Source organism: Triturus cristatus, chromosome 3_2 (genome assembly GCF_964204655.1).
Source record: "Triturus cristatus chromosome 3_2, aTriCri1.1, whole genome shotgun sequence".
NCBI lineage: Eukaryota > Metazoa > Chordata > Amphibia > Caudata > Salamandridae > Triturus > Triturus cristatus.
In genome coordinates, this window is record NC_140584.1 from 1,137,873,825 (window position 1) to 1,137,894,777 (window position 20,953).

General features: G+C 45.9%; 1 long non-coding RNA gene across 1 annotated transcript; it reads right to left on the reverse strand.

Annotated features, from left to right (window-relative positions):
- Window positions 1-373: 373 nt before the first annotated feature.
- Window positions 374-20,027, reverse strand: LOC146859268 (uncharacterized). The gene is made up of 2 exons (XR_014980077.1): window positions 19,781-20,027; window positions 374-1,124 (listed from the first exon to the last, which is right to left on the reverse strand). It is a non-coding gene; the product is annotated as an uncharacterized LOC146859268 (long non-coding RNA).
- Window positions 20,028-20,953: the final 926 nt, after the last annotated feature.

Here is a 20,953-nt window from a genome sequence, read left to right on the forward strand (position 1 = left end):
TGCTTCGTTTACCATATAATCCATCATCTGCTACAAAATCTGCAGATTTTAATACAAAAATAGTTTTTAGTTCAAACACACCAAAAGTAACTAACAGTGCAGGAACACATGTTGCTATGCAGGGAAAAGGACTTTGCAAAGGTTGACTAGTCCACGTTTAGTTGCATAGTTGCATATTTGGGCGAAACCTTTACCCAGACAGTGCTATCCTGTGTAAAAATGACAAAATAAGTAAGTAATACTATCACAAAATGTGCCCCATTACGATGCATAATGTGCCTTTTCGTGCCACATAATTTAGTACAACCCTGCCGCATAATTTGGTCCTCCTATGACGTATAATTCTGGTGGGCATGCATATAACAAACCACCATTGTAGAAAGTATATTTTATTATATCACAGTGATTTTGCAGGTGATGGGGTTATGGAATCTGCAGCAATTAATGCATGCTGCAGGAGTTACAGTGCAGAGGAAAGAGGCTGGTTCCTCTCTTAGATTCTCCAGAAATGAGTGAAAATGCTGGGTCAAACATTTAACCTGTCCAATAAATTTTATAAGTGCCTCCCATGATTACAAAGACCAGGCGGTGTTGCTGCTGTGGTTCGCGTACATGGTAACTGCATCGTTTGCAGGCAGAGGAAGGGGAAGCTTGCACCGTTATGGGGCTACTAATTTCTCGTAATACCCTCGAAGTGCACAGGGTCAGAGCTCTCACACTTGATCTTGATGCGTCTTCTCCTGACCTGGGACCGGTAGTTGCAGTTTGGTGGCTTCTCGTTATTGTCCAATGCGTCATGGAAGCAGTCAGTGAGTTGGTACAGGTTGTTGCTGAGCACAGACCCATCGGGGCCGGCGCAGAGACCCTTGATGGTGTCGGGTGAGGCGTGAATGAAGGTGTTGCGGTATTTACACCGGTTGCGGTCTGTGATTCGACGACTGGTGATCACATTGTTGCAGTAGTTATTGTCTCCATGAAGGACTGTACTGTCAATGTGCTTCCTCTGAAACGAGACCCATGATTGCGAGGAGACGGGGCTGAGGCAGGAAAGCGCGAGGACCACCATTATCAGTAGGAAGGCACCGAAAGTTACTTTCATGTCGGCCATCTTGAAACAGCAGAACCTGTGGAAGAGAGAAGAGAACGTGACTGGGGAGCAGAGCTGTCTTTGGAAAAGGAACAGTCTCACAGCTCATGGTGACGGGAAGCAAATCGGCGAGATTTTAAAGATTTCCTTCCGCATACCACGAAATAAACTATATATATAATCAAGTCAGCCTAAGTGATAGTTGTAGAGCGGGACCTTATCCAGAGAGCAGAGAAACGCTGCGCACCGCGTGCCCTGTAAAGATTCATGGGGCATATCAGCAACAACCGGCAACAATTATTGCTCAGCGCTCTTAGCGTGAGGATAATTATTGCCGGGTAACGTGGATTTTTATCGCTGAGATAGCGTGCTATTAGCAACGCTTATCTCCTCAGCGATAAGAATCCTCCCGCTAACTGCCTAACGTGAGATTATCGCTGGAAACCCAGCGAATAATCTCACGAAATGTGGCGTTAGCTTGCTGGTAGGGACTCACAAATTTAGCCTTGATATCCACCTTCCATAGGATATCATGGCTAAGTCAGTCCTAAAGCAGGCGTAAGGAAAGTAGCGATAACAGGGGTTATCGCTACTTTTCCTGCCGCTATGCTTCAGAGCGTGGGGTTTGATGATAGGAGAAATGTCGCTTAGCGACATTTCTCCTGTCAGGTTAGGTCAGGAACGCCCACTTTGCATCTCATTAGAGATGCAAAGCTGGGCGTTAGGAATCCCCACGCTAAAGCAAGGTTTCACGCGTTAGCGTGGCCTTGCTAATTAGGCGATAAAATTATCGCTGCTTTTCGGCTGAAAACGGCCGCAAAAGTGGCGATAATTTTTTATCGCCTATAGCCAGCTTGTAAATATGCCCCCATGATCGTAAACTGCAGACATGTGATTCAGCAGGAGCACCAGTGACTAGTGCTTGAAATGGAAATACGGAAGTGCAGGCACTCCGCACTGGACAGAACCCGCCCATTTAAAGCACAGAAGTGACTAGTCACATTAAATAGGTCCTCACTCGATGGTAACCATCAGGCTTTAGTTCACAGCATGAAACACCGGCACTCAGAACTTTATAGGTGATACAACATTTTTTTTAACTATTGTTATTGCTCAGAATAGCTCCATGGAGCATCGCGGCATTTTACAGATTTTGCTTTTATTGTTTTGCAACACAAGGTGTTGTACAGAGAACAGTATTGTGTACATGGGAAGACTAGTTTGCAGAAGCAAGTAGATGATGGGACAGGGTAATTGAAACATTAAAAGTGTTTTTAATATTGTACAATTGTACCTTTATGTAATACAATTTTACAAATTGATGCTCGGATTTAAAGTGGTTTGCTGAGCATCAGTCAAATGCTAAACCTAAGATTAAACCCCAGTTTCCAAGCGAGGGTTTTAGTTCCTGTAAAACATCTTTAATTCACCTTCTTCCACTTCTCGGGCGTGTTTCTGTAATCGCCGCACTGCTCTATTTGCAGCCTCTCATCTTTGGAGTTCTCCTGTGCGTGTACGAATATTTTTCGTCGGGACACATTCTGCTCACTGAAAAGGGATTTTCCCACTTCATCAGCTATCCAAAAGCAAAAGAGCAAGCATTGACAAAGCCAAGCAGTCTGAGGTTGGGATTTAGATTTCTTTATTTTCCGTCGACTCTAGGGCTCAGCCGCCTGCCCCTCCTGTCAGAAGAAAGGCCAGTGAGGGAGAACCCAGTGGATGTTTAGAGAAAACATGCCCAATGTTCTAAAATGACACTTAGGCACACAGTACTTGAAATATGGTTATAACGGAGGGAATTTTTAACAGCCCACTTAAGTACCTCTTCAAGACAGTAACTCGCACTGCAACACTGATAATCCAAGATTTTTCTCTATTTAGTTGGATGAATTCCGACAATTTTGGGAGAAGACATGCAAAATATTCTAAAATGACACTTAAGCACATAGGGGCAGATTTACAAGCCCCTTGTGCCACTTTTGCGTCACTTTTAACATGGGAAAATTGACGCAAAAGTGGCGCAAGGGGCTTGTAAATCTGCCCCATAGTACTTTAAATATAGGTCTTATTGGGGGAGTTACATAAGGCTAAATAAATACCACTTTGAATGGGTATTTGTAACTGTATGTTTCCCAGCTTTTGAATTCCCCCAGGCTGGATTTGAAATGTTCCTGTATTCGCGTCCGAATAGGTGGTGCCCTCGGATTCTGCTCAGCTCAGCACCATGTGACTCTGGGCAATAGCTCACTTAATTTACAAGACGGCCCCCAGCGCCTTGAGACCCGTAAGGGTGAGTAGTTAGCGCATTACAAATACGGATTTATTTTTATTTATTTGTTCTGCAGTGCAGTCTCTACAAGTAACGGCGCCACCCCTACACACTGATGTTGGTTCTGTTTTTAGGTCTCGCCTGACCCAGCGCATGCGCTGGTCTGACGAGACTTTTAGTAAGGGCTTAAAAAAATGCTACCATGGCCGACCTACAGTTTGCGTGCATGTGCACGGGCACACACTTACGAGCAGAGGCGCCATATGGCTTTCCTCGTCATGCTCATTAAGCGCATCGCTCGCCGCGCTTGATCGCGATCACTTTCACGGCCGCTTTGCTGTTTTCAGTGAGCCAGTATTTTGTTTCCTCGTTGTCTTTCTCACGGACATATACATCTCTCTGCCCCCTCACTCCGCTTGTTTGCCCTTTTCTCTGCCTCTCTTTCTCGGTGTCTTTTTCTCACCTCAGTGTCCTTATCGATGTCTGCTTGTGCTGCGCTGCTCCTAGTCGGTCATTTATGGTCAGTAGTATTGTTCCACATGTTCTCTTCACTTCATTTTCCTGTCTATCTTCCTCTCTTTTAATATCTCTCTTTTGGCGTTTATGTTGGCCTCCCTCTTTTTTTCCCTTGCCCCCTTATTTTTTTTCTCTCAATATTTTACTCCGTTTCTCCCTCTCCACGTCACTCACTCTCTCTTCCTCCATCCCTTTCTTTGCCTCAGTTAATCTGATACTTGTCTCCTCTCCCCGCTGTGCAAAGGTGTGTGTGCACTTGACGCTCTCGGTTTCTACTGTGATTGACCGCTGAGTGTCTCTATTGCAATACTGTTAACATCCTCCTAGACTTTCGCTAATTACAGACTTTGACTGGTCAATGTGTGCCTGACCCCATTTGCTCTCAGTGACGGCCATACTGGGAAAGGACAACGGCGGTCACTGCTATCACTGGTGTGCCAGCTCCCGCCAGGACCCGTGTCAAATACCAAACTCTGACAGGCCACTACGACCCAGATGAACTAAAAAGCTTTCTGCACAGCGCGTTGTGACAATACGCAGCGGAGCTTTGGGAGAATGTAGTAAAGTTACGCAGAGTTAGAAATACAGAGAATCCCACGCAGATGATAACATCAGTGGTGGATGCTCGCGGCAAACATATTTGTGCAGCAAAACAAACAATGAAGTGATCGCAACGTCAAACGGCTGAGCTTTGGGTAGTGATTGGCCGTCCGCCGGTTAATCTATGCAAAAGGCAGCAGCGTGCCACACAGAGGCAGATGTACCTAAGCATACTAGCATGACCTGGCTTGTAGAGAATCCTAACTCCAATCAAATCTACTCAACAACAACAAGCGAAACATCGACTGATATACCCATGTGTAATATAATTGAACCGTCTTGTTTTCAAGACATTGTCTCATAAAGAGGTGTCATCAGGTGTCACTCTGCCAGGCCCGCCTATTCTCTTGTGCCACCAGCGTCAAATGAGGGACAGACCTGTGCGCACCCAAACACTGCAGACACATTGACTACAGATGTGACCGTCTCTGGAGCTGAAGCCGTGTGTCACTCTGCTCCTCATTTTATCATCCTCAACATACAGGTATGTTTTCATGCCACAAGTCCTATAAAAGATGCTTTACGTGTTTTTGATATTGCTCGCTGGTAGAGTGCTAGACTCCTTTGAGTGATATGGGCACACACAAGGAGGCACTCCTTTAATCCTCTTGGGAGGTGCCCGGTGTTTCACTGCGGGAGTGTTGCTATTTATTTTCCAGGAAGGGTATTTAAATATTATCTCACTTGCAAAATAACATCGGTGTAAAACATTTTATTAAAAGGAGCATTGGGAAAGTCAACAAGCCTCACCTTTAATTGTTTGTCCCATATAATGAAAATTCCAAAGTGCCCCTCAGTGCATAGGTATGCATACGCGCGCATGCATGCACAGCATCCTAGGATGCCTTTTTAGGTAATGATAAAAAAAAAATCAAAATGGCGGCACATGCGTGATCATACCTGCACCATTGACCTCTGTGTATGTGCACATGCATGTTGATGCACTAGACACCATAGTGGAATATTTGTTTTGCTTTGATTTTCCTTTCCAAGTGGTTGATGACTATACATTTATAAAAATAGAGTTCGGGTTTGACACAGCACAAACTAAAATAAGTTTGTAGCCTGGTAGCACTGTGTAGCCACTGTTCCATTGCTAAAAAAAAGCATTGGCATAGCCAAAAGGTCTCGCCTTTGGGACCTTATAAGTATTTCGTTATGCCTCACAATATCCTTGGTACAACAACTTCAACTGTTGCATGGCTAAACACTTATAAGGTCCCAAAGGCGAGACATATTGGCTATGCCAATGCTTGTTGTTAAATGGTGTAAATCCGTTCATTAGTTCTTGAGAAATTAGGAAAAGAAAATGTTTCGATATCTATGGCCGCGGTGGATTCGCGAACACTCCCGAGCACGAGCTTCACTCTCATTGGCTGCCGACACTTCAAACCAGGAAGTGTTGGCAGCCATCTTGTGACTCGGTAGAATACCCCAATTTAGAACGCGCCAGGGGGCGAGTTTGCACAGTGCTGCAGGGAGGGGGTGGGCCTGATATGTCAAGTGTGCAAACTCAGCCCCTAGCGCGTTGTAAATTGGGGGATTAAGTCCCCTTGAATCCTGAGGGTCCCTGGGGGCCAACTAGCCCACCAGGTACCTCCAGTAAGAGACACAGAGCTGCGTTGCAGAGAGGTGGTCTGAGGCCACGCGCCTTTTTACATGTGAAAATCTGATGCAACTCCTCACACTCTAATATAACCTTTGATACACCCACTTTAAAATAAAGACTACCATTTTCAAAACCATCGACACACCAATACCAGTTACTACATACGCACTCACTGATTCCTAGGTCTACACACACATCCATCCATTCACCGATACAATCACTCATACATGCAGTCACTCATCAATACAACACTATCATAAGCACTCATACACCTATACAGACACTCACACACCACCACTCATCCATGGAGTTACTCACACACCTAGTCACTTATGCAAAGAATCAATCACACTTCCATTTACTGACCTATACAGTTACAAACACACCACATCACTTATTCAAACAGAAACAAACGCATACTTACTCTCTTATACAATCACTGATACAAGTACACACTCATCCATACTGCCTCACTCACAATCACTGACTCTCACGTATAGTCATTTATATACTCCAACTCTCACATACACTGCCTTTTACATATGTAGTTACTAGGACATGTACCACTGAGACATCCATTCTGTCACCAACACATCCATACACACTCACCCACCCATACAGCTTTTTGCACATACACTCTTAAACCCATACACCAAGTGAATCAACCACTCACACATCTATGCACAGTCACACACCTCCCACCCACCCATCAACACACACACTCAGGCACCCATACAAATACTCAGGCAACCAATCAATAGCCCATATAGACACTCATGTAGCTACTGACCAACCCATGCATGCAGCAGCTTACACAACAACAGACAGACTGATACAGACATTCACACAGTTTAGTCACTAACCCATGCATTCATTAAGACATGTTTAATCACTCACTTATACAATAAGTCACGCACCTACAAAATCCTCCATCCACACACTTATACACCCACTCATTCTTCAATACACCTTGGCATATATATATAAAACATATTTAAACTTTACAGAAACACACAGTTACTGAATGATGTCATCAGTGATATCACTGACCATGTCATGAATGATGTAATATGAGCTGTCATCAGAAGTGCATTGCTGGTGCACGAGTTATAGTTAGCTGAACTAACTATAACGGGGGAATTGCTATGTTTTTGTATGAGAGAAATGTGCAACTAACTATAAAACCCCTGAAACCTATGGTTTTTTCAGTGAATACATATATATGTATATGTATGTGTATATTACCTACTGGCGGTCGCCAGTAGGTAGTTATAGTTAGGACCACGTTTCCATAGGAAATCCGCAACATTCTATTTTGAATAACTTTGGCGCCGGTCGACGAATCCTCGCGAATTTTTCAAAATAGGTGGGGCGCTACGCTCCGCTCCTACCCTGAAAGTCTTGGGGGGATTCGTCAAGCGGGGGCTGAGATAAAAGGGGGGTCCCAAAACGCGTTTTTCCCATGCATTTTTCCATAGGACCTTTAGACAGGGCTACAGCCCGAACGGCTGAACAGAATTACTAGAAATTTGGCAGAGAGGTAGTCCTCAGGTCAAGGAAGTGCCTTTTGTAGGTTTGGTGTAAATCTGTTCAGTAGATTCTGAGAAAATAGCCTTTAAATCAATATATATATCTGAGCCAGCTTACGGTGCGCTTACGGTACGCTTACCGTACGCGTACGGTGGCGTGCGCGAGCGCGATTCTGATTGGCTCTTAGATCTTAGTAAACATTCGAATCGGCCGAAACCAGGAAGCGGCGGCCGCCATTTTCTCTCTCGCACTGAGAGTGATGTTTAAAATATAAAGCACAAAAACATATAAAGGGGCTGTTTAGACAGCTCCCACACACATAGCAATGTTGAGGGAGTCCCCAAAGATCCCCCAAGGCCAAAAACGGAATTTTTATTTTTTCGCTAATTTCGCCGATTACGCTTACCGTACGCGTACGGTAAACAATTATAAAAAAAAAAATGTATCCACACTCTCCCCACCCCGTGTGCAATTGGTGCCCGAAGGGCACCAATTGTGCATGGCTTATTAAAGATGAGTTAAACTAAAATATTTCAAAAAAAAATAATACAAAAAAAAATTATCCACACTCTCTCCACCCCGTGTGCCAATGGTGCCCGAAGGGCACCATTTGTGCATGGCTTATAACATTTACGAAAAATTTAAATATTACCTTTCAAAACGAAGTGCATCATATGTCCTCCATGTGCGCACGGTGCGCGAAGCGCATCGTGCGTACATGGCCCATCTAGTGTAACGTGGGCACGCGGTGCGCATAGCGCACCGCGTGCCCACCGTGCGTGCACGGCACTAACTGCGTAAATTGGCCGCGCGGTGCGCGAAGCGCACCGCGTGCTCACAGTGCGTGCACGGTGCGCGAAGCGCACCGTGCGCGCACGGAACGAACTGCGTTAAGTGGGCGCGCACGCCACGAATGGCGTAAAGTAACTTAGCATTTAAACACCCTTACAAATTCACTGAAAAAACCATAGGTTTCACACACGTTATAGTTAGGAATTAGCATTTAAAAAACCTTGCAAATTCACTGAAAAAACCATAGGTTTCACACATGTTATAGTTAGCGGAAATTTTACTGATAAAAAACCAATGAAATTCCCCCGTTATAGTTAGTGCAGGCAACTATAACTCACGCGACCGCAATCTTCTGCTGATGACATATGTGTCTTTATGAAAAAAAAATATTTGTAATATATGTAGAGCTAAAAATGTATGGAAGAAGACATGGGCAAATAAGTGTCTAAATACAGTATTAGCATCAGCAGAGGATTGCGGTCGCGTGAGTTATAGTTGCCTGCACTAACTATAACGGGGGAATTTCATTGGTTTTTTATCATGTAAAATTTCCGCTAACTATAACATGTGTGAAACCTATGGTTTTTTCAGTGAATATATATATACATAGATATATATATATATATATATATATATATATATACATAGATATATATATATATATACACACCGCTGTGGGAAGGACCAGATTCCCTAGCACTCTGGAGGAGGAGAGTGAGCCAGGAGGACGTGGGTTGCACAACTGACACTATATGGATGCTCTGTTGCCTCCATAAGAGTCCTCTCAATGAGAGGTCACCTATACACCAAAAACACTACATCCTGCCTCAGAAACAGCAGCGGGTGAAAGGATCAGCTCACCTTTACCTTGATCTTCTTACTTTTCAAAGTTACAAGTTATCTTCTTAACAGACCTTCTAATAACAGAGAATGGTGTCCTGCGCCTTAACATACCCGAAGAAGCAAACCCTTTTCATGAATACCCGAGAGAAACAAACCGATGCCAAAATGTAATGTTTGGTGTAATTTCAGAGGTCAGCTTTTGAGCCTTGGTGGGGGCAGTGGCATCATCTGGTCACGCCCACAGATGCCGTAGTGAAAGACGTCAGCCGCTAAGCCCTGTGGCAGAGAGCGACTGAGTTCCACAGGATTGAGCTCATTGGCGCCATCTACGGGCAGTGGTGGTATCAGATATTGATTGCAGGAGAGACAAACAACTCTTCAGGGGGCACTAATTCATAGAATATCAAAAACTTCAGAAATTTCTAATGCACACGGAAAAAAATGTGTATGCCGGCATGCCCGCACTGTGCAATATGTGTGTTTATCAAACCGGTTGGCGTCGCTGGTAGGGCTGGGGTGAGTCCGCCAATCACTCGTCAAGCACACCAAAGCCTGAAAGCCTTTTCAAGCCAAAGACCAGTTGGGAAACATCTACAATCAAGGCAAAAATTGTCCCTACAGGATGAAAGAGACCAAAAAAGTAATGCTATCGTTGATCAGTTATGTTTGGCCCGGCAGCTTTGATTGTTGGGACTGGCATTCACACAAAGGCCCTTTGTAGCTAACTCTACTACCCCCCTTCCCCCAAGAGATCCTACCACAATGTGCAATCTTCACGGCACCGTCTTGCACTTCGAAACCACTTCCTTCTGCTCCACCGCAGGTTTCACAACCATCAACCGCTCAGGACAAACAAGACTGTTTCTCAACAGCTTCTCGGGCAGACACTTCTTAGCTGTGCTGGGCCCATCCTCACCCGAGGTGAGCTGTCATAGGCGCTGAAAGTAAGGGCGCAGGAGTTGCTGCAGCACCCTCCAAAAACAAGCACTGGCAAGGCCAATCAATAGTTCTTGCCTACTTGAGAGCCACTGGCTTTGGCAAGGTCTTTTAGTCATGTTCTACAGCACTGTTCAGCATATCTAAAAGTGGTGTGGCATGGCGTAAAGTAAAGTGGCATAGTGGAGACTAGTACAGTGGAGTGGAGTGGTTTAGAGTAGAACAGCATAGAGTGGAGTGGCATGCAGTACAGTGGCATAGAATAGAGTGGTGTAGAATATGTACAGTAGAATGGAGTAAAATAGAGTGGCATAGAGTGGGGTGTAGTACAGTTGAGTGCTGTGGTATAGAGTACAGTGAAGGGGAGAGTAGTGGCGTAGAATGTAGTGGCATAGAGTATAGTGGCGTTGAATGGAGTGGCGTAAAGGAGAGTGGCCTGGAGTGGCGAGGAGTGGAGTGCCGTGGAGTGCCATAGTGGCACAGAGTGGCATAGAATGGAGTGGCATAGAGTGTAGTGGCATAGAGGAGAGTGGCAAAATGTAGAGTTGAGCGGGGTACAGTGGCGTAGAGTGCCTTTGCATAGAGTACCATTCTGTGGACTGGTGTAGAGTAGAGTAAAGTGGTGTAGAGTGGAGTTGTGTAGAGTAGAATAGCATAGAGTACAGGGGAGAATAGTAGAGTACAGTGGAATGGTGTAGTGTAGAGTTGTGTAGAGTGGAGTGACGTAGAGTGGAGTAGCATAGAGTTGAGTCGCATTGAGTAGTGCAGCTTTGGATGTAAGTAACTAAAGTGTCAAAAGAGATGACAGAGAGGGTGACATCAAAATAAATGAGAAGCCGTATGTCTATGTTAAAGGTAGGAAAGCACATTGCATGTCCAGGAATAATATTGACGTGTTTATACATCTTTTTTAAAAGTGCATTGCAAAAAACGAGAAAGAACAAAGACAACGAAGAACACGTGTACTTGGTCCATGCTCCAGGAAGTAGCCTACACAAGAAAGAAAGGGAAGCCTACGGGAGCTAAGCAATCAAAAGATTGCAAATGGCTGTGACAACGAAAGCAACTAATGGTTTGCTGAGGGCGGGTTGTAAGCCCGCTGAATAGTAAACAATATGGCTCATAGCACAGGGCACGCGCTACATAGACATGACTTGATAACCATGCTTGAGTTCAGAAGGTGAATGAGCAATAAATATGCCTTTGATTGTGTTTTTCTCTTGACTCCTTAGCTTGACAGTCAAACACAAAGATCAAATGTCAGGCTGTCTTCAGACACATTGCTGCTTATTGCAAAACTGGTATTTACTTTTATTTCTCCAACTTTAAAGTGAGAAGATTTTGGAATTTGTAGAAGTGACCTCAGTGAAAGAAAGGAATGGCTGTAGCGTGTCAGTTTTTTTCCAACACACAACAACATTTAAATACCTATAAATAAACTATGCACACATTTCAAATGATATCAGCAATTGGAAACCTTAAATGAAGCTCATCTTTTTGTAATTCTGAAGTGTGATGGAAACAAAGATTTTAATACTAATCAAGACACTTTACTTGGTGATGCGCAAATGATAAATATTCACTGAAACCCGATTTCCACATGTTGTTTGTGTGTTATTTAGTTTTACCAGTAAAACTGCATATCTATGCAAATTTAGAAGTCATTTTAATGGAAAATGTGCTCTGTAAATGACAGTGCGCTACCACACCACTGCTCCAAAATGCACCACCGGCTACATACCACGCCTCTACCACTCTCCTGCTGAATGGCTGTGGCACATTGGCCACTCCTGTTTTTGTGGGAAACTTGGATTTTTCACAATTCCTATTATTTTAGTGATATTGTATTAATGGCAGCACCCCCACTATGAAAATTGTTCCAGCACCATTGGGAGCCGTGCTTTTCACTGGACACTAGGGGGCATGGGTTGATGCAGAACTTCACAATGGGCTGCTGCGTTTTGAACTGGTCAGTACCAGAACTTCTCTGCACTTTCAGCTCGTCAGTACCAGCACTTCTTACAGGCTATCTGTACTTTAAACTGGTCAGTACCAGCTCTTCTCAGCAAGACAACAGTACTTTCAGCTAGTCAGTACTAGCACGTCTCTGGTGGGCTGATCTGCTTTAAGCTGGTTAGTACCAGCACTTCTCTGTACTTTCTGCACGTCAGTACCAGCACTTCTTACAGGCTAACTCTACTTTAAACTGGTCAGGACCGGCTCTTCTCAGCAAGGCAAAAGTACTTTCAGCCTGTCAGTAGTAGCACGTCTCTGGTGGGCTGCTCTGCTTCAAGCTGGTTAGTACCAGCACTTCTCAGAAGGGCAACTATACTTTCAACTGGTCAGGATGGGCACTTACTTGCGGGACTGCAGTCCTTTCAATTGGTAAGTAGCAGCACTTCACAGAACTGCAATTGTAGTTTCAGCTTGTCAGTGACACACTTCTCAGAAGGGCAACTGTACTTTCAACTGGTCAGTACCAGCACTTCTTAGAACGGAAAATATACTTCCATCTGGTCAGTACCAACACTTCACACCTGAGCTTCTGTGCCTTCAAGTAGACTGTACCAGCACTTTTCTGTAGAGCTGTTGTGCTTTCAAATGGACGGCAAAAGCACTTCTTACAAGGTAACTGTACTTGCAGCTGGCCAGAACCAGCACTTCAAAGCTGGCTGTCGGAATTTCAAGTGAACGGTAGCAGCACTTCTCTGTAGGGCTGCTCTGCTTTCAGCTAATCATGACTGAGGGCACCTGGACTTTCAACGGGTCAATACCAGCACTTCTCAGAAGGATACTTGTAGCTTCAGCTGGTTAGTATCAGCACTTCTCGGCAGGGCAACTACACATTCAGTTGGTCAGTACCAGCACTACTCTGTAGGGCAACCACACTTCGTGGGATGAAAAAAGTCTGAGGAAGGGGCCTCTGTAATTATAGGCGTGGCTTAAACGTATAAATTGCATTTCTGTGAGTCCAATAGAGTGCACCCTTACAGGTAAACTGGTGTCTCTCTGAGCTTTCTGTGACTGCACCCAGATATATAACAATACTACTGACATACACCTAAGACCAGCCAGGCCTATTGGCTTCGTCAATGGGTGTCTCTGTGCCCTCTGCCGAGAAGACCAGGACTGAATGACCATGTGCTATGAGCAGCTTTTTGACCCACTGACAGGCACTGTGAGAAACTCGCACTGCCTTCAGCCTCAGCTCCAGAGCTCTCAGTCGGGGGCTGTTATAAACACCTCGAGGTGACTCAGTTCAAAGTATGCACTGCACAGGAGTAATGTGCTATGCAAAAAAAAAATATATTGCAAACACTCCTATGGAGTACAAGATTAGGTAGAACGTGTGAAAAATAAAAAAGCAACTAAAACACTGACATCGATTACCTTAACGTTTTTTAATTATAAAGTGTTCAGGAACCGATAGTGTTTGTACCAGTAAATTTAAGGACATGAATATAGGGCCCTATAGGGACCTAGGGTCTGAGACTCGGAGAGACCCAGCGCTCTTACATCCCTGTCAGTAACAGAACTTTTCAACAGTACTTTCAGCTGGTCAATGTCAGCACTTCACGGCAGAGCTGCTGTGCTTTCACGTAGACTGTAGCAGCACTTCTCTGTAGGGCTGCGGTGCTTTCAACTGAACAGTATCATCAATTCTCATCAGGGTATCTGCACTTTCACCTGGACCGTACCAGCACTTCACAGCGAAGCAGCTGCAATTTCGAGCTCATGGTAACAGCACTTCTCTGTAGGGCTGCTATGCTTTCAAACGGTCAGGACTAACACTTGCTAGTGGGGCCGCAGTACTTTCAACTAATCAGTACAGGAGGGCAACTACACCTTAAGCTGGGCAATATCAGCACTTCACATAAGGGTAACTACACTTTCAGCTGGTCAATACCGGCACGCCACAGAAGGAAAACAGCACTTTCAGCTGGTCAATATCAGCACTTCACAGAAGGGCAACTACACTTTTAGCTGGTTAATACCAGCATGTCACAGAAGGGCAACTGCACTTTCAGCTGGTCAATACCAGCACTTCACAGCAGGCCAACTGCACTTTCAGCTGGTCAATACCAGCACTTCACAGCAGGCCAACTGCACTTTCAGCTGGTTAATACCCGCACTTCACAGAAGGGCAACTACACTTTCAGCTGGTCAATACCGGCACGCCACAGAAGGAAAACAGCACTTTCAGCTGGTCAATACCAGCACTTCACAGAAGGGCAACTGCACTTTAAGCTGGTCAATATCAGCACTTCACAGAAGGGCAACTACACTTTTAGCTGGTTAATACCAGCATGTCACAGAAGGGCAACTGCACTTTCAGCTGGTCAATACCAGCACTTCACAGTAGGCCAACTGCCCTTTCAGCTGGTTAATACCCGCACTTCACAGAAGGGCAACTACACTTTCAGCTGATCAATACCACCACTTCTCAGGAGGGTAACTGCACTTTTAGATGGTCAATACCAGCACTTAATAGATGGGCAACTGCACTTTCAGCTGGTCAATACCAGCACTTCAGAGAAGGGCTGCTGTACTTTTAATTGAGAGTACCAGCATGCCTCGTGTGGGTAGCTGTCCCCTTTGGAACAAAACTGCATGCAGATGTGAGGACGGTTGCCCTGCTTCCAAATGAAGAGAACAAACACTTCTCAGCATGGCTGCTGTGTATGTGTGAAGAGTGTACACACGCTTTTCAGCAAGCTTGCTGTACTTTTTGATAAAAGCAAAATACTAATGCTTCTTGGTAGCGTTTCTGCATTTGCAATTGGTAAATGTCAGCACTTCCAGGCAGGACTGCTGTGCTCTCAGTATCAACACTTCTCTTTAAGACTTTTGTGCTTTTAATTGGAAAGTGCCAGTACTTCTCAGCGGTGCTGCTGTACGTTTAACTGGACAATATATTCGCCTTAGAACTGGTGCACATTGACCTGGATAGTACCATTACCTTACAGCAGGAAGGCTGCACGGTGGAGGAGCGGTACTAACACTTCAAAGCAGTGCAGCTGGGCCTTCTATAAAACAGCACTCGAAATTCTCTGCAGCACTTTTGTGCTTTGAGTGGGTCAGTACCAACACATCTCAGGCTGTACTTGTTATAACACTAGTAAAAGCGTTTGTCTAAAGTGCAAAAAACTTCAAAAAGCCCTACTGAGAAAGGGGTTTGACTCCTCCCACATGTTGATTGTCCTTCCTACAAGATGTTAGTGGGCAGAAGTTGTGTGCTTCCACTGAAAAAGAGTGCTTGTATTACACGGATTATGCTCAATATAGTAGGCCCACCTTGGTTCATTGGGAGACGGTGATCAAGGCTATAGGCATACTTGGTTCATTGGCACAAGGTATGTCAAATGCTTTGGTTCTGTTTATTATAAACATGTATGACAAAGACAGTAGGCCTGACTTATTTATAGTGAAATGCATATGTTAACACAATGGGCATTTCTGGAGGTTACTACAGGTAGGTAGAACACAGTATTTCACATATCACAGTAGTAGGGAAGGATTTGGAATTGGCAGCTGTAATGTTGCATATATTTGTAATTTGACTGTAGGCATGAAGGTTGCCTTGTGGGAAAGCTTATACCCAATACAGTAAACCTGGGTTGTTTATGGTGACAAGCCAGCGATGAAGGCTGTAGCACTGATTGATTCATTTGGAAAAGTTATTTTAGATGCCATTGGTTGGACCTGTTATTTGTGAAAAGATGAGACAAAGGTAGTAGGCCTGACTTATGTACTGTGAACAAGATATCTTAACCTCTTCTATGCCCATGACGAGATAGTCTCGTCATGGAGCGCGGTTGCGCTGTGCCCATGACGAGACTATCTCGTCATGGACCCCGGCCGCTAATACAATGCCCGGCACAGGAGGGGGAAAGGGCGGGGCACTCAAGGGGTTAAAGGTAATGGGCCTTTAAGGGTGGATTGTTATTACACCCTGTAAAAGCCAGTAGACAGGTGTTTGATTACATGGAATATCACTCGTGATTGTACAAGGCAAGGGTTTCTCTGTTGGATACCACATCAAACAAATCATGGAGGGAGAAGATTTACACTGTAATTATATTTGCTAGGCCATGTTTGGGGGGACTGTGTATTGCTTTATCAAATCTAATTGTGTACATATATGTAATTGTATGACAGTCAGTATTTCTGATGGCTGCTTGTGGTAAGGCCTAATCTCAATACAGTAGGCCTGAGGTAGTGATGGTGACAAGCAACTGATAAAGGCAACAGACCTGATTGGTTTTGTCAGTTGTAATTTTGTATATATTTATAATTGCATGTGTATTTAGCTGTGTGTGTGCATATTTAAGTATTTTAGGTCTAGACTGACAAAATTGGTTGTTTTCCAGGTTCTGGTAATAAAAAAACAAAATCATAAAAATACTTATATACATACCTGGAGTGTATTTGGGTCAGCCCTCCTCGCCCATTGTTTGTTTGAGTGTCAGCTTATTTCAGCCACTGACTCGTTTGCCATGTAAGTGATGGCATTTCGCCTTATCACATGTTCACATAGAGGTGAAAGTTAGTGCCCCTCAATAACAGTGCTGGTAGATCAGTCTTTCAGTTTTCAATTTTCTCAATCCATGTCTTTCTTTCTCCTAGTTTTCTTTCTATCCACTGAGCTACTCGCCTGTAGCTCAATTAATCTGCAGTGCTTCTAGACTAGGCAGTGTTCTTTGAAATGGTATGGTCCTTAGTGTATCACTGGTTCACCATTCCAAAATGGCTGAGACGTTGCTTCTAAATGGGTCGCCATGTTGCAATTTTAAAACAGTGATAAACTTGACACAATACCATTCCAAGATGGCCACCCACAGCTATATTTACCTTATTCTTTAATGCAGGCATTTTTAGGTCTCGCCTGGCGTAGGCTGCGCAGACATGCGCAGTCTCGTTGGTGAGATTTAACCCCTTCAGCGCTGGGCGAATTCCGCCGCGGTGCTGAAGGGTTCGAGCGCGGGCGGGCTCATGACGGAACGGTTCCGTCATGAGCACAGCTCAACCGTGGCTCATGACGGAACCGTTCCGTCATGAGCATGGAAGGGGTTAATGATTTAGGGTAGCTTTCACTAGCGGGGTTTAAGGCCCGCCCCTCTTTTCCATTGGCTGGCGTCACTGTTTATGGTAAACGGTGGCCAGCCATTGGAAAAGAGCTTCCAGTGATGTACACTTTTCTCTTTTAGAGCCGTCCCAGTTGGACTGGCTGCCCCGACTTACTGCTGGCGTAAAAGGTTTGTTATCTTTATGGGGCCAAACACATGGCCCCATAATGATAAGAAACCTTTTAGCACAAAAGGAAGTAAGGCGAGCCAGTCCAACTGGGACGGCTCTAAAAGAGAAAAGTGTCTCTGGCTTCTCTTGTGACTTTAACAACCGTGGGTGCTATACCCGGACGTTGTCACATGAGAGCTTGTGTCTCACTCTTTGCCAACCAGCAGGAAGTGCGTGAATCTTCTGGGAGCGAGGGGCACTTATGGAGGGGGAAGAGTGCATCCCCCACGAGCACAAGAGCATCTCTGAGGCCCGTGACAGTGAGTGCACGTGTGAGGGCGTGTGAGATCCGCAGAGCCGTGTTTTTTGTCTTGTAGGTTTATATAGCTCGAACTCAACCCGGAGGTATCAGGGCGCTTTACACGAGCACCAGCTGTTCCAGACGGGCACATCCATGTTTTGTTAGGCGTGGGGAGATGAAGTGATTTGCCCAGATTCACAAGAGGTTGAGCCGCAGAGACTCGAACCTGGTTACCAAGCTTCGAGGTCGTACGCTCTAGCCGTTAGGCCACATCTTATTGATGCGGCTGTGAGACGCGATATGTGGTGGGGGAGGGGGAGAAGCAGGAGTTGTGTGCGCGCGCGGCCAATGCTTGGAAAAACAAGCATTGAAAATGCAATAGGTCTCGCCTTTGTTTAAGTTAAAGCCATTTGCTTTGCTAATGGTATTGTGTAGCAAAGCAAATGGCTTTACCTTAATAAAAGGCGAGACCTATTGCATTTTTAATGCTTGTTTTTTTAAATCTTGTTCTGCTTTTGTATACATTTATCTTGCATATGTTTTCTTACATTGTGTGCGTGGTTTATTGTTGATGAGTGTAATAATGAATCGGGGTTGAGTGGGTGAATGCAAAAATGAGTCCGAGAATGGAAGGATGCATGTGTTAAAGAATTAGCTTCAGGGCGCATGTGTGATGAGTTAGTGAGAGTCTCAACTCATCAGAGACTACAAAGGCACTTTTAGTTATAAGTCAAACATAGTGGCGTTGCCAATGCCTGTTTTCATAAGAGAGCACAAGCGTGTCCCAGGAAAGTTTCTGTTGTACAACATAGACATTCTCAGCAGGTCTTACGTGCCTTAAATTGGTCTCCAGTAATTCTGAGGTGCGGGTCTATGCCTTCAGTTAGAAAGAACCAGAGCGTTTCTGCTGTGCTTTCATTTGATCAGTGCCTGCACTTTTCAGAAAGACTGCTGTACTTTCAGTTGGAGAGTACAGACACTTTTCCACAAGGTCGGTGTACCTCGGTGGCGCTGTCGCTGGACAGGACCAGCGCATCTGGGCAGGCAGCTGTACTTTTCAGACTTTAACTCGACTGCTGTCCTTTGAGTTAACCATTTGCTGCCTTCTCAGCGGAGTTTCCTTTCTTTACGCGGGACAGGGTGCGTGCAGGCTGTTCTGAGGACAGTGCCGACTCTTTCAACAGGGCTGTACCGGGCACTTCCATCCTCAGCCAGGCTGCTGTATCATAGCTCAACAGCAGAAGCACCTCTTCTGCTCGGTCATGAGCAAGGGGGGGGGGGGGCTTGAAGAGGGGGGTGGGAGAGTGGGTGTACGTGCAGTGGGGGAAGGGTTGGGGGGTCGGTGAACAGAAGTGGTGATCAAGCGGCAGCCAGGGGGTTCTGGGGGGATTTTGGTTGTGAGCGTGCAGTAGGGCTCAATTGAGATGCCCAGTGCGTAGACGGGGGGGGGGGGGGTGTCAGGCAACACCAAGTGTGCTCGGGGTCGGGGGTACAAAAATGGGGTTCAGGCAATTGTGGGCTGTTTTCGGCGCAACAGGGGTGTCCTTGGTGCGTATGGGTGGTGGGGCTGCATTGGGGTGCACTGACTGCTTCCTGGGGCGCTGCAGCAAGGGTACTCGTTGTACAAGTCAGCTGCAGAGGGTGTGGTGGGGTCACCCCAGATAACGGGAGATGGGCTTTGGGGTATCAGAGTGTTCAATCTGAATTCGGGGTGCTCAGACGAAAGTGTGGTGTCTTCATAGAGAGGGAAGGAGTGACCCGTGCCCAAGGCTCAAGGGCCACAGCAGGAGGACTCGGGGTATATACTAAGGCCGCTCGGCTGTGATAAGGGTGCGAAGGCTCTATTGGGGTGAAAAGGATACACGGGGGTGAGGGGGGTCTTTCGGGACGGACATGAAGGGTGCTCAGGCAGGAGGAGGGGTGATCGCGCTGCAGAAGGCCGCAAATGTACCTGCGGTACACGGTGCCGGAGCTGCAGAGAAGTTTCGGGGTGCAAGCGTGGGAGCGCTCAGAGTGCAGCCGAGGTCCCCCGACCAGCGGCAATGGTGTTGGGGATCTTACCTGCGAGAAGGAACTGATATATCTGGGTGCGGTAGGGGGGCAGTCAGCGGCTGCGGAGCTCGGAGTTCAGACTGTGGCAGGACTCGGGAGTCGGGACTCGGGAGCTGTTCCCACAACAGAGCCGCCAGATGTTGTTGGTAAGGCGGCTGTGTAGGGCGGAGTTTCCCGCCTCCTCGGTAACAGAGGCTGGCATTGGCAGAGACTGCATCTGGGACATCCAATCAACTGCAAGACCAGGGCCTGAAGGATGGGCGAGTCCGAGGAACGGGGACAAAAACAAGCGAAGTGGCTCAAAGTCCACAGGGGCTGTCCGGGGGGACTGACCGGCCGACGGCCGAACAAGCATCTTTGGACCGGGCTAGGACGTCAAGGCAAACAGTCCCCATAGGAGCCACGGTTAGAACATTATTGCTGTCGCGTGGGCTGGAGGGGGTAAGGGGCGTACGCTTATTCATCCCGTGGAATAGCGCACAACCGTATCCTCCTGAACCGCACATAAACCTTATTTCGTTTAGTATGTTGTATTACGCCAACCAGCCATCACCACACCCAAGCCCCGCCCCCTGAACCCAGAGGATAGGGTACAAGGTCTAAAAGGAGCACTGATGATGTCAGGACTTTTGGCTTTTTTGGACGGCGCAGTCCTCTCACACGCACGGAACATGAACTGCGTAGGCACTGGCAGCAGCAGTGCAAGACACACAAACATATATTTAATGTGCATCAGAAGTGCAAGCTTCCCTCACACACACACAGAACATATATTTAATTTGCATCAGAAGTGCAAGTGTAACTCGCACTCACAGAATCGGAACCGCACTGGCATATGCAGTCACTTGCACACACAGAACATGCATCACATGGGCATCAGAAGTGTAAGCTTCCTTCCCTTGCAGAACAGAACTGGAACCACACTGGCATCTACATTGCAAGCTTCCTTCGCACATATAGGACATGTAACACAAAAACCTTAGATGTTCAAGCTTTCCTGGCACAAACAGAACTGGTACCACACTGGGGTCTACAGTGCAAGCTTCTCGCGCACACACAGGACATGTATCACATAGTTATAAGAAATGCAAGCCTCCCTCGCACACACAGAACTGGAAACACACTGGCATCTGCAGTGCACGCTTCACTTGAACACAGAACATGTATCAAGTGGACATCAGA